Source organism: Palaemon carinicauda, chromosome 4 (assembly GCF_036898095.1).
Source record: "Palaemon carinicauda isolate YSFRI2023 chromosome 4, ASM3689809v2, whole genome shotgun sequence".
NCBI classification, from domain to species: Eukaryota; Metazoa; Arthropoda; class Malacostraca; order Decapoda; family Palaemonidae; genus Palaemon; species Palaemon carinicauda.
The window spans coordinates 152,154,250-152,166,749 of NC_090728.1; positions in this window are offsets into that span (position 1 = coordinate 152,154,250).

Genomic DNA, 12,500 nt, shown 5'->3' on the forward strand with positions numbered 1-12,500 from the left:
ACACGCAATCACTCACATACACACACACACACACACACACACACACACACACACACATATATATATATATATATATATATATATATATATATATATATATATATATATATATATATATATATATATATATATATATATATATAAAATTGCATATGTGTAAACATATATATATATATATATATATATATATATATATATATATATATATATATATATATATATATATATATATATATATATATATATATATCATCATCATCTTATTCTCTACCTATTGGCGCAAAAGACCTCAGCTAAATTTCGCCAGTCGTCTCTATCTTGAGTTTTTAAATTAATGGTTCTCCATTCATCATCTCCTCTGTCCAACAAATCTAGATATCTGTTTGGTCTCTGCTTATCAGATCTAGTAAGCTATTTGGACTCTATCTATCAAATCTACATAACCTTTTGGACTCTTATCTATCAACTCTATATAGCCTTTTGGACTGTCTATCAGATCTAGTAGACTATAAGGACTCTGTCTATGAAATCTTGATAGCTGTTTGAACTAGGGTTGTCTGATCTAGTTAGCTATTAAGACTCTGTCTATCAAAACTGGATAGCTGGTTAAACTCTAGTTGTCAATTCTTAATTAGCTATGTGGACTTGTCTATGAAATCTAGAGAATTGTTTCGGCTCTGTCTACCAGATCTGGATAGCTGTTTGAACAATATTTATTAGAACTAGAAGGATGTTTGGATTTTGGCTAACAGATCAAGATAGCTGTCTGGATTGTATCAATGATATCTAATAAGTTGTATGGACTCTGGCTATCAAATCTAGATAGCGGTTTAGGCTCAGGCTATCGGATATAGCAAGCTATTAGGACTCTATCAAATCTGTTTTGACTATGGTTATCAGATCTGGTAAGCTATTGGGACCCTGTCTATCAAGTGTAGATAGCTGTTTGAACTCTGACAATTAGATCTTAGTAAGCTATTTGAACTGTTTATCAAATCTAGATAGCTGCTTGGACTCTGGCTATTAGATCTAGTTAGATTATTAAGAGTTTGTCTATCAAATCAAGATAGCTATTTGAACTATGGCTATAAGTTCTAGTAAGCTATTAGGACAATGTCTATGAAATCTAGATAGTTGTTTTGACTCTGCGTATCAGATCTAGTTATCTATTAAGACTTTGTCTATGAAATCTAGATAGCTGTTTCGACTTGCTATCAGATTTAATTAGCTATTAAGATTGTCTATCAAATCAACATAGCCGTGTAGACTCTGCCTATTAGATCTCAGTAACCTAAATGGACTTTGTCTATCAAAATTAGATAGGTAATTGGACTGTGGCTATCCGATCTAGTAAGCTATTAGAACTCCTTGTATCAAATCTACAGTAAATAGCTCTTGGGGTTCTGGCTATCAAATCTAGATGGCTGTTTGCACTATGTCTATATGATCTATATAGCTTTTTGGATTGAGTCAATTAGAGCTAGTTAACTGGATGGACTCATATGAAAGCTGGCAGGTAGAAGTCAATATCTGTAACTCTTCAAAACTCTAATCGTTGATTAGATACAGTATTTTTTTCATGGAACTCCTTAATTAAGATGACATACCTTTTATTTGCCACCATTTACCACTGCACACTATTATGGGATTTTCCTGTCCTTTATGGTACAACTGCTAAACGTTAATTTTGTCAATATAATTTAATCTTACACTCATAAGTTTGAGGTTAGTTGTTATGCTTTTCAAAGTTTCTCATGCCAATTTTCAAAGAAAAATACAATTCATTTGGCATTTCATTATATGATTATGTATGCTGTCGTACCTGCGTATATAATGCTAATACTGAGTTTATATACGGGTCGTTAGGAAAATGTAGGAAACTACGATTTTTTTTTTTATTACCATTTCAAGTATTATCTTGCTACTCTTTACCTTCAACGTAGCTTTTGTGATAAAAACGAATGCAGATATAGTTACATGCCTTATTATTGCTAATTGCCAAAATACTGTTCTTACAAAGATACATGTTACAAGCAAGGCCAATAAATACCTCCAGACCTTTGTTACAAGTAACTTTCCAATCGGGTTATCTGTAATTTAAAAAAACGAGATTTAGAACGACATATATGTTCATGAAAATCCTTCCTCTTGTCTTGTCTTTGCCCCATTTGTTCCAGGATCTATAATTAATTACATAAGCCATTAATTTAACCGAAAGCTAATGAGCCTAAATCCTTCTTTTATTGTTATGGTAAAATTAATGCTTAAAATTTTGAGTGAATAAAACTAACATTTTCCTCTCTTCATTGTTTTAGTCTGTAACACCAGATTACTTACATTTAATCAATAAATTTTACTTTAAAAATCGTTTGTTATCATTTATCCTTTAGAGAATGGCCCATTTCGGCATATTTTTGCACATATATAAATGCAACAACTGTATATTAATTTCTGTAATATCTCAGACATGGTAACATTTATCGTTTTGTCGTAGATATTGTCAGCATAGGAAGAATAGAATTAGGAAAGCCAGTACTGCTCCTCATATCACTTGTCGACACAAACTGGGATTTGGTACTGAATAGCAAGCACATGGGCACTGCAGTTTCCTAGCTTAACAGCCTTTTTGTTTCCTTCTTGAATAAATTCTGCCCTTCGGTTATTTTCCGCAGCGTGTGAAGGGCCTCATTAATCTACATTGATTTCTAAACCACACGGTTGCAAACCCATGGTTTTAGCGCGCTCGTGTGAACCAGGCCTAAATGTAGTCATGAAGAACATTCATGAAGTGAATCTAATCACGTGTCAGCACAAAATAATAAATGGAGAAACTCAAATGAATTTTCCATGGCATTCTGAAAGCCATTAAAGGTAAGAGGCTGGCCAGGGCACTAGCCACCCGTTGACATACTACCGCTAGAGAGTTTTGGGGTCTTTTGAATGGTCAGACAGTACTACATAGGATCCTTCTCTCTGGTTACGGTTCATTATCCCTTTGCCTACACACACACACACACACACGCACACACACACACACACACACACCGAATAGCTGTGGCCTATTCCTTACATAATCTACTCTGCCCTCACACACCAGACAGCACTGAGATAACCAAACAATTCTTCACCAAAGGGGCTGCTGCACTGAAATTATTCAGTAGCCACCTTCCCTTTGGTAAGGGTAGAACAGACTCTATACCTATGGTAAGCACCTGATCTAGGAGAAGGACACTCCAAAATCAAACCATTGTTCTCTAATCTTGGGTAGTGCCATAGCCTCTGAACCATGGTCTTTCACTATCTTGGGTTAGAGTTCTCTTGCTTGAGGGTACACTCGGGCACACTATTTTATCATATTTCTCTTCCTCTTGTTTTAAAGTTTTTGTAGTTTATATAGGAGATATTTATTTTAGGGTTGTTGCTCTAATTAGAATATTTTATTTTTCCTCGTTTCCTTTCCTCTTTGGGCTATTTTCCCTGTTGGAGCCCCTGGGCTTATAGCAGCCTACATTTCCAGCTAGGGTTGTAGTTTAGCAAGTAATAATAATAATAATAATAATAATAATAATAATAATAATAATAATAATAATAATAATACTATCTTGAGAACAGTCCGTTCGGACAAAAACTATTTTCGGTCTTTGAACGCTTCTAAATAATGATCTATTCATATTAGATATATATAAGTACGATATATATTTGTGTGTATTCTTGCTCCTAGTAAAAAACTTCAACTTCAACTAAAGTTTTATTCTTCTGGCCGAAATCATATAAAAAAAATGCATAGTTAAATCTAAAATAATCCAGATCAACAGTCATTTGTTTAAAATACAAATTAAATTTCATGCTCTTATGTAGCAGTAACTTCGTGGGATTCCTATTTCCTTTTATTATGATCTCATTCGTTTTTATTTGCCAAATATATATATATATATATATATATATATATATATATATATATATATATATATATATATATATATATATATATATATATATATATATATATATATATATATATATGAAAGGACTTTGATCCGAAATAATTAAATGTCTTTTGCAAATCTGTGAAGACTTACAAATTCACTCAGTCTAAATAACGGGAAAACCTCCAAATATCTTTAGGGGAAGTCTTTTGCGAAGAAGAAAAGTCACAAGATTTTCTGCAACATTGTTAGAAGAACTTTTAAGGGTTCTTGGGCCCTTGCTTCGTCGTCTGTTTCTAATTCCAATATCTATGTGTATGTTAAATGGATTTTTCTTAATCGTCTGATGTCTTCTGTTGGATATTTAGTGGTATTAGTAGGTAATATCTTCCAATGCGATGGCCTATTGGAAACGTTCCTGCCTGGCGCTCGCGGGACAGGTGTTCGAGTAACACTCAAACTTGTAAGTTTCCTTGGTGTCTGTAACCTCTCCATCCTCATGAGCTAAAGATGGGTGGTTTTAGGCAGCTTCTAAGTCCACCAGCCAAGTCATCAACAACCATTGCCTGTCCCTCCCAGATCCAGCTTGGGTGGAGATGGAGCTTGGGCAATGCTCATACGTATATATGGTCAGTCTCTAGGGCATTGTAACTGTCCCTCGCCTCTGCCATTCATGAGCGGTCTTTAAACCTTTAAAAAGATCATTTTACTTTTACCCTTGATTTTTCTAGGCAAAAATACACACACACACATATATATATATATATATATATATATATATATATATATATATATATATATATATATATATATATATATATATATATATATATATATATATATATAATACAGTCAGCCCTCTCTCTTCGCAAGGTAAGGTAACATAGACAGCCGCGATGAGCGAGAATTGCTAATACTTGCTGTTCTATGATGGGATAATTCCTAACCTAACAACTTGCTACCCATTACCTAAATGCAGTCGACTAACACAGTAAGTACTGCTTAATATTGATTCAAATTTTTAATATCACAGAAGAGGTATCCTATTGATGAATGAACATATTTCAGTAAGTGTGCAGTATATGTGCACGCATGTTCATGGTGAAGATACAGTATGGTACTGTACACTTGTAGTATAGTATGTTACAGTAGTTATGGGACTGTTGTCCATAACTAATATAACATTTGCTGATACTATAGTGTATATTACTGTAACATATGTACAGTACTATCACTACAGTATAGTCTAAATCGCTAAGCTACTATAGAGTAAAGTAGTATTTACGTACAATACTGTATAGTATCGTTAATAAACACAACTATATATTACTTTAATACTCTACTGTATAATATGTATGCAATGATACATAAAATTAACTGTGTACACATATGGAAAGACCACAAACCATTTTCATACAAAGTTCTACACAGTACTGAAACAAAGGGCAACTCCTGATGCGTCGACTGTGCAGTACTATAGGGAATCACACATCTCACATCTACTGTCTATTAACCCACTAAAAAGATAATGCTACTGTAATTCAAAGTGACCTTTATAAATCTTGTACTCTAATAAAACTGAACTGTAGAAATGAAAAATGTATTCATAAAAAAATCTTACCATTCTGCAAGGGAAGGAGGATCGTCTGCACCATCATCATCACTGAACTGCATCATCAATTCCAAAGGAGGTGTTGCTTGAATGGTTAAAGGGTTAGGAGATTCCGTCACTGGAGGAGGAGGGGGTGGTGTTTGAGGCTCTGGCTTAGGCTGGGTGGGTGGCAGAGGTGGTGGAGACTTTTTTTTGATTGGTAAGAGCTTCCTTGTAGCCAGCTGCTTTGCAGAGGGCTTCATCTCGTTCAAAATACTTTTCTAGCCACCGAAAGCGTTATCTATTGAAGGCATAAACTTCAGGGCACAGATTAAGGAATAATCCATGTTGTATGCCCTTTGCTTCAACTCCTCCCCCAAACTTAACATCAGCCAACTTCTCAAGTGTAATGCCTTCCTCCTCCTTGTCTGGTTCAGTTGACTCCTATTCTGTCTCACTCGTTGACCGGACAAATTCCACTAGGTCCTCCTCAATCACCTCCTTGTCATGGCCATCTAGCAACTCAAAGGTGTCATCGTCAGCCACTTCCTCGAAGCCTTCGACTACTGACTGTCCTTTCCAAAGTCACGATTTTCTTGAGTCGGTTGGAGGGCTTCCTCATGACTGAAATAAGCAAAGTACTTCACACACCCTGGCCAAACATGTTTCTAACAGGCATTCAAGGTCTCGTGCTTGACGTCCTGTGAGGATTCCTTGACAACAGACATACGGACTGCTATTGGGAACTTTTTCCAGTAGTCTGTCATGATGAGGTCAGGGTCATTGTCGGTAGCATTTTGAAGTCGCGCCATCGCTTATTGTGCATCCAATACACAGGCAGCAAATTCATGTTGCGCCGCTGGAGTGCACAGGTAAAACTGTTTTTAATGAGATGGCCAGCAGTATCATCGTTCATAATAAATGTACACCTGGAGAAGACAAAAAATGGCACATGTATTAGAATAATTAATATGAAATCTAACATTAGGTGAAACAAAAAAAAAGTTAATTTTTATGTACATTTGATTTAGAAAAATGGAAAACTACACCATTAGCATATCTGTCTTTTGCTGCCTTAAAACTGGAAGCACGGCCTACTGAGGCATCTTCTTTAAAAAAAAACCTGTCAAAAACTAAAAGATATTTTAATTGAAATACACTAAATTACGGCATGTTAAGAAGAGTACATTAAATTAAATTACGAGTTGTACACATGTAAGTTTAAGAAAAAGTACATATGCTTATTATCGTTTATGTAAGGTGTATATACAGTACACTCGAAATACAAAATAAAAAAATTGAATGATAAATCAGAGTACAGAATGTACAAGTACTAAATGTACAAGAAAAAAAAATTCAATTTGGCAAAACTGTAGATTCATATATACGTTGTGTACGCATCTACTGCAGAAACTTGCCTCTACGCTAAGGAAATCAAGCAAGATTTAAACTTTAGTTACATATACTGTATTGTATATGTACACTCAAAATATAAATGTTTAATTGATAAATCAAATACAGTATATCATATACAGGTACTAAAGGTTCCAAAATATTATTCAAATTATCAAAACTATATATTCGTACACCACAGTAATTGCTGACACGTGTGTCTATGTTAAGGTGAATTTTAAGCTGATAACAAACAGGATTTTAACAAATTAGCTACTTACACTTTACAGTAACTACAGAACATAAGAATTTTAAATATGAAATGTCCATAAACTTATCAGTTTTATCCATATTCCATACTCGTTCTGTTTTGTACCCCGTATTTACATTGAGCTTTTGAATCTTGTCCGGGAAACAGATCTCTACATCTTGGTCCAGAGAAGATGACTCCCCATTATTTTTCCATTTTTTCCTAAATAAACACTATTTAAACTTACCAAACCATCCTTTAGTTTCTTGGCAAGACGGCTGTGGGGTTGCAGCGTCTTAGCTTGTAAACAGCATAGAATCATCTTCCATGAAATGGCAGTGTAGAGACTTGCCTTTTTCCCGCATAGGGAGGGGGTCGGTAGCGATCCCCTTTCGATGCTGGTTTTTGATTACCCCCCCCCCCCCCCAGAAGGACATTCTCCATCTTAAACATGCCATTTTCCCTCACCCTGGATACAACCTTCCCACTATAAGGGGCACTTGCACCTACGGCAACGCGAATCTTAACAACAATCTACTTAATATACCTCATGTTACTCATGTTCGCACCAAAAACTTTCCCAACGGGTGCGCATTTCATCCCTTCCTTGACTTATCAGAGCTTTACGCTTCTCTTGAAGGTTTATGACCTTCTTTTGACATTTAGTAGACCTTCGGAAGTCGAAAAACCTTGCTTGGGGTCCATGATCTTGAAACAAAGGCAAGGCATAATTCTGACAAAATGCATTGAGATGAAGCAGGAGATGTACACACGAGGATATACGAAGCAAGGGTGAGGCTGAGTCACCGAGAGATGGATTGTTATACTGAGAGGAGAAGGAAGTGGTGCAAAGTGAGCAGAGTGCAAGGAGCATTGTTGATTTGAAATCATCGTACAATGAGAGTACTTATCGCGGATCCGCAAATGTGTGATTTTTTATTTAATAGGCTATACAATTCTCTGTTGGAATGGCCGAAATCGCAAAGAATGAAAAGAGAGGGCTGACTATATATACAACAAAAAAATACAGCCGTTTCTAGTTCACTCCAGGACAAAGGTCTCAAATATGTTCTTATTTAAATTTGGGGTTTGACCACTTTTCATTACCACGCTTGCCACTGTAGATTGGTGATGGTGAGACACTGTAATCTTATCTATGACAGCAAGTATAGGTGGCCAAGGCTTGTATAGTTTTCCTGATCAAGATAATACACAAACCGTCTGTGTGTGTGATTGTGTACGTATTTATGTGGGGTTTAGGATCGTAAGTGGTTAATAGTTTAATTGCTTATTAATATACATATTATATGGCTACACAATGGCTTTAAGATAAACTATTAAGATACTGCTGTAATATACTATGGTAAGACCAAAAAATTAATGAACTTGATCTCATCTTTGCAAGACTAAGGGGAAATTATAATTACCGATCAAAGAAAATATTGACCAGTCCTTTAGAAAACAGTGATTTCATTAGGACCTTTAACCCATTTTTAATCATTTTACCTTATTTTTCAATGAATGTTAAGATTTTAAAAGTTTAATGCAGTTGTGATTCGAAAATTTTCAATAATGTTTTAACAATTTACTATATCAAAGATATCTGTAATCGTTTTCCTCGCCGGGTGGTTGATACTCAACAAATAAGTAGAAAAAAAGTGGATGCGTTATGTATGCACAAAGGGAGAGAATTATTTGCATTTCACATGCAAAACTAAAACTATAACAGAAATCTATCTTAATAGACTTTATCTCAATTACTATCCTTAACAAAGTGATATGAGAAACTTGAAGCTTCCTAGTAATTGGGTTTAATCATTCCAGATATTCATAAAAATTTAACAATCCCTGAATCTTCCTGAACAATCTTCAATATCTCACAAATGAATTCACCAATTATGACCAACGGATAATTTTGCGTACTAATGTCATTCTTAAACGCCTATAAATAGCTTCGGTGAGGTTTTGAATGCAATCTAAATGTCTTTCATAAGAAAAACAAATAACTCAACTCGCATTTCACCATTAAATGGTCGAACAATTGAGCAATATCATGAGAGAAACGGAAGATTTCTTTTTTTTCTTTTTCTTTTTTATCATATTCCGGACTTCTAGTCCGTACTCTTAGAGATATTATTTAAAAGCTTTTCTTTATCATATAATTTTCCTACCAAACACAAGTTCCGAGAGAGAGAGAGAGAGAGAGAGAGAGAGAGAGAGAGAGAGAGAGAGAGAGAGAGAGAGAGAGAGAGAGAGAGAGAGAGAGAGAGCTCAAATGCCATCTGGTGTTGCCCAACGAATGGAATGTTCCCACACCTATTATAAAAGACACATAAGCTACTTTAAAAAATCGCGACGCCTCAACAAATGATCGGATTCACTCTGCATAAATAACTCGGGATCCAAAAACCCTATAAAGTTGTTTACTGTATCCAGATTTTTTTCGGATGGTGTCGATATATTCGTAAGCTAAAGGCATAACATAAAAGGAATAATGTTGATAAAGTATTGAAGAATATTATCTAAACGTGCAATGGTGTGTCTTATTCCATGCGAGTGAAGCTCTCTCGATTTGAAGATGAAATGCCCCAGAATGGTAGCAATTGAATTCGTGAATAATGTATATTATACTGATTCATAAGTATCTGATATTCATTCTTTTACTTAAGAGTGAATGGCATATTCAAAAAAATATCGAGAACAACAAAAAAATTTTCTTATCTTTTATCAAATCATCACCAAATGTTTTCTTATATTACCAAGAATGTATTAGTGTACAAGGTTAATTTTCAACATACTAATTCATCAGTCTCATACAAACATGCAATGGTAAATAGAATAACGCAAACATTAGGTAACGTAGAAGCAAAATATGAAAAAAAAAAAAAAAAAACGAAAATAAACATTTCTCTACATATGGGAAAGGTAAAATGATCATACATGCAATGATAAAAAAAAGCCACGTCTTTAGTAAATATGAGAACGATATCAAACTGTAATAAAGACCTAAAAGAAAAACAAGATCGAAGAAGAGATTTGAGAGTCCAGGAACCGATCATTTCTAGTGACTAGAAAGATGGTCCGAGAGAAACCGATGAATTACTAATAAATCACGGAACAACATTTCAAATTGATTGATACTTTCGGGTGATTACAGAATAGTCCTTAAAGATATCATTTTGTAAAAGCTGTGATTGATCTTCAATAGTGCGCTGTATCTCTCTTAAGTTTTTATCTAATATAGGAACTGATAGGCATACATACATACATATATACATACGTATTGTAAATGTTTGTCAATTTAGTGCGATGGTATGTATAAACAGAGTTAGCCGTGTGCATATATATATATATATATATATATATATATATATATATATATATATATATATATATATATATATATATATATATATATATATATATATATATATATATATATATATATATATAAATATATATATATATATATATATATATATATATATATATATATATATATATATATATATATATATATATATATATATATATATATATATATATATATATAATGTTATATATATATATATATATATATATATATATATATATATATATATATATATGTGTGTGTGTGTGTGTGTGTGTGTGTGTGTGTGTGATAATCACAAATATTTTGAGATAGTTACGAATTGACTGATTATTGACTTCATGAAGAGACTGTCAGAATTTCTCTCAATTAAAAGTCTTTGTGACCGACATTCAAATGAAATCAGATCCCATCTGGATACTTTGTTCTCAACCATAGTTGAATCTCTTTTTATGTCATCGCTTATAATCGTTCCTTAATTGGTTCTGATCTTCAGAGATATACATCATTGGTCCAATTATCTTTCGACATTTAGCCAAAGCCTTTGAATTGACATAAAAAGTTGCTCTCACGGAGACTACTTTGCCTTATACAGTATTTTGACAAAATATATTTCGCAAAAATACCAGTTATTAGATTATATCCGGGAATGAGTCGTGAACAAAACTCAAAGGCATTTTGGAATATTAGATATCATTTGTATTGGGTTGGCTCCCATTAAAAAAAAAAAAAATTGAAAGAATACCACATTACAAGATGAGACCATAAAATATACTTCTCTCGATTTATAGAGATCTAAGCTGAAATTAGTGCATGGTGCAAATTATGGAGTATGAAGTTGAATCCTAACAAAACTCAAAGTATGATTGTAAGTAGGTCAAGGACAGTGGCTCCTCAACATCCGAATCTCAGTATTAATAATGATTCTTTAACTTTGTATGACTCTTTTAAAATTTTAGGAGTGATTCTCGACAGCAAGTTTACTTTTGAGAAACACAATAGACCTGTGTCTTCTTCAATTGCACAAAAAATAGGCTTATTGAGAAAGTATTTCAAGATTTTCGGTGATCAATCTATTTTGAAGAATTGTTTTAATTAATTCATTCTATCTTTTCTTTTATTATTGTTCTCATGTCTTGTCTTCAGTTGCTGATTCTCATCTTAATTTGTTGGACAAAAACTTACGGTCTATTAAGATTCTTATTCCTGATCTAGATATTAGTCTTTGCCACCGTCGTTCAATTAGTTCATTATGCATTTTGCATGAGATTTTTCATAATTCTGACCATCCTTTACATTCAGATCATCCTGGACAATTTCATCCTGTTCGTATTGCTAGGCAGGCAGTTAATGCTAATAGCCAGGCCTTCTCCATCATGAGGCTCAATACTACACAGTACTTTATAAGTTTTATTCCAGCTGTGACCAAGTTGTGGTATGATCTTCCTAATCGGGTACTTGAATCAGTAAGACTTCAAAAGTTCAACGTTGTAGCAAATGTTTTCGTGTTGAACAGGCTGATAAAGTCTTCATATAGTTTATATATGACACATCTGTTTTGACATTGTTACGGTTTTTAGAATGATTTATTGTTAATTTGTTCTCATCATTTATTTATTTCCTTATCTCCTTTCCTCACTGGGCTATTTTTTCCTATTGGAGCCCTTGGGTTTATATCATCTTGCTTTTCCAACTATGGTTGTAGCTTGGCTAATAATAATAATAATAGTAATAATAATAATAATAATAATAATAATAATGATAATAATGATAATAATGATAATAATAATAATAGTAATGATGCAGCCTAATCAATATTTCGTTTCGTTTTAGTCGAAAGATATACCTTTTAATTCCTGAATGATGAATATCCAAAAGATTTGTATAATTTGGTAAATAACATTTTAAAGTCTAATGATGAACATAGTTCTTTATTTATGAAATATATATATATATATATATATATATATATATATATATATACATACA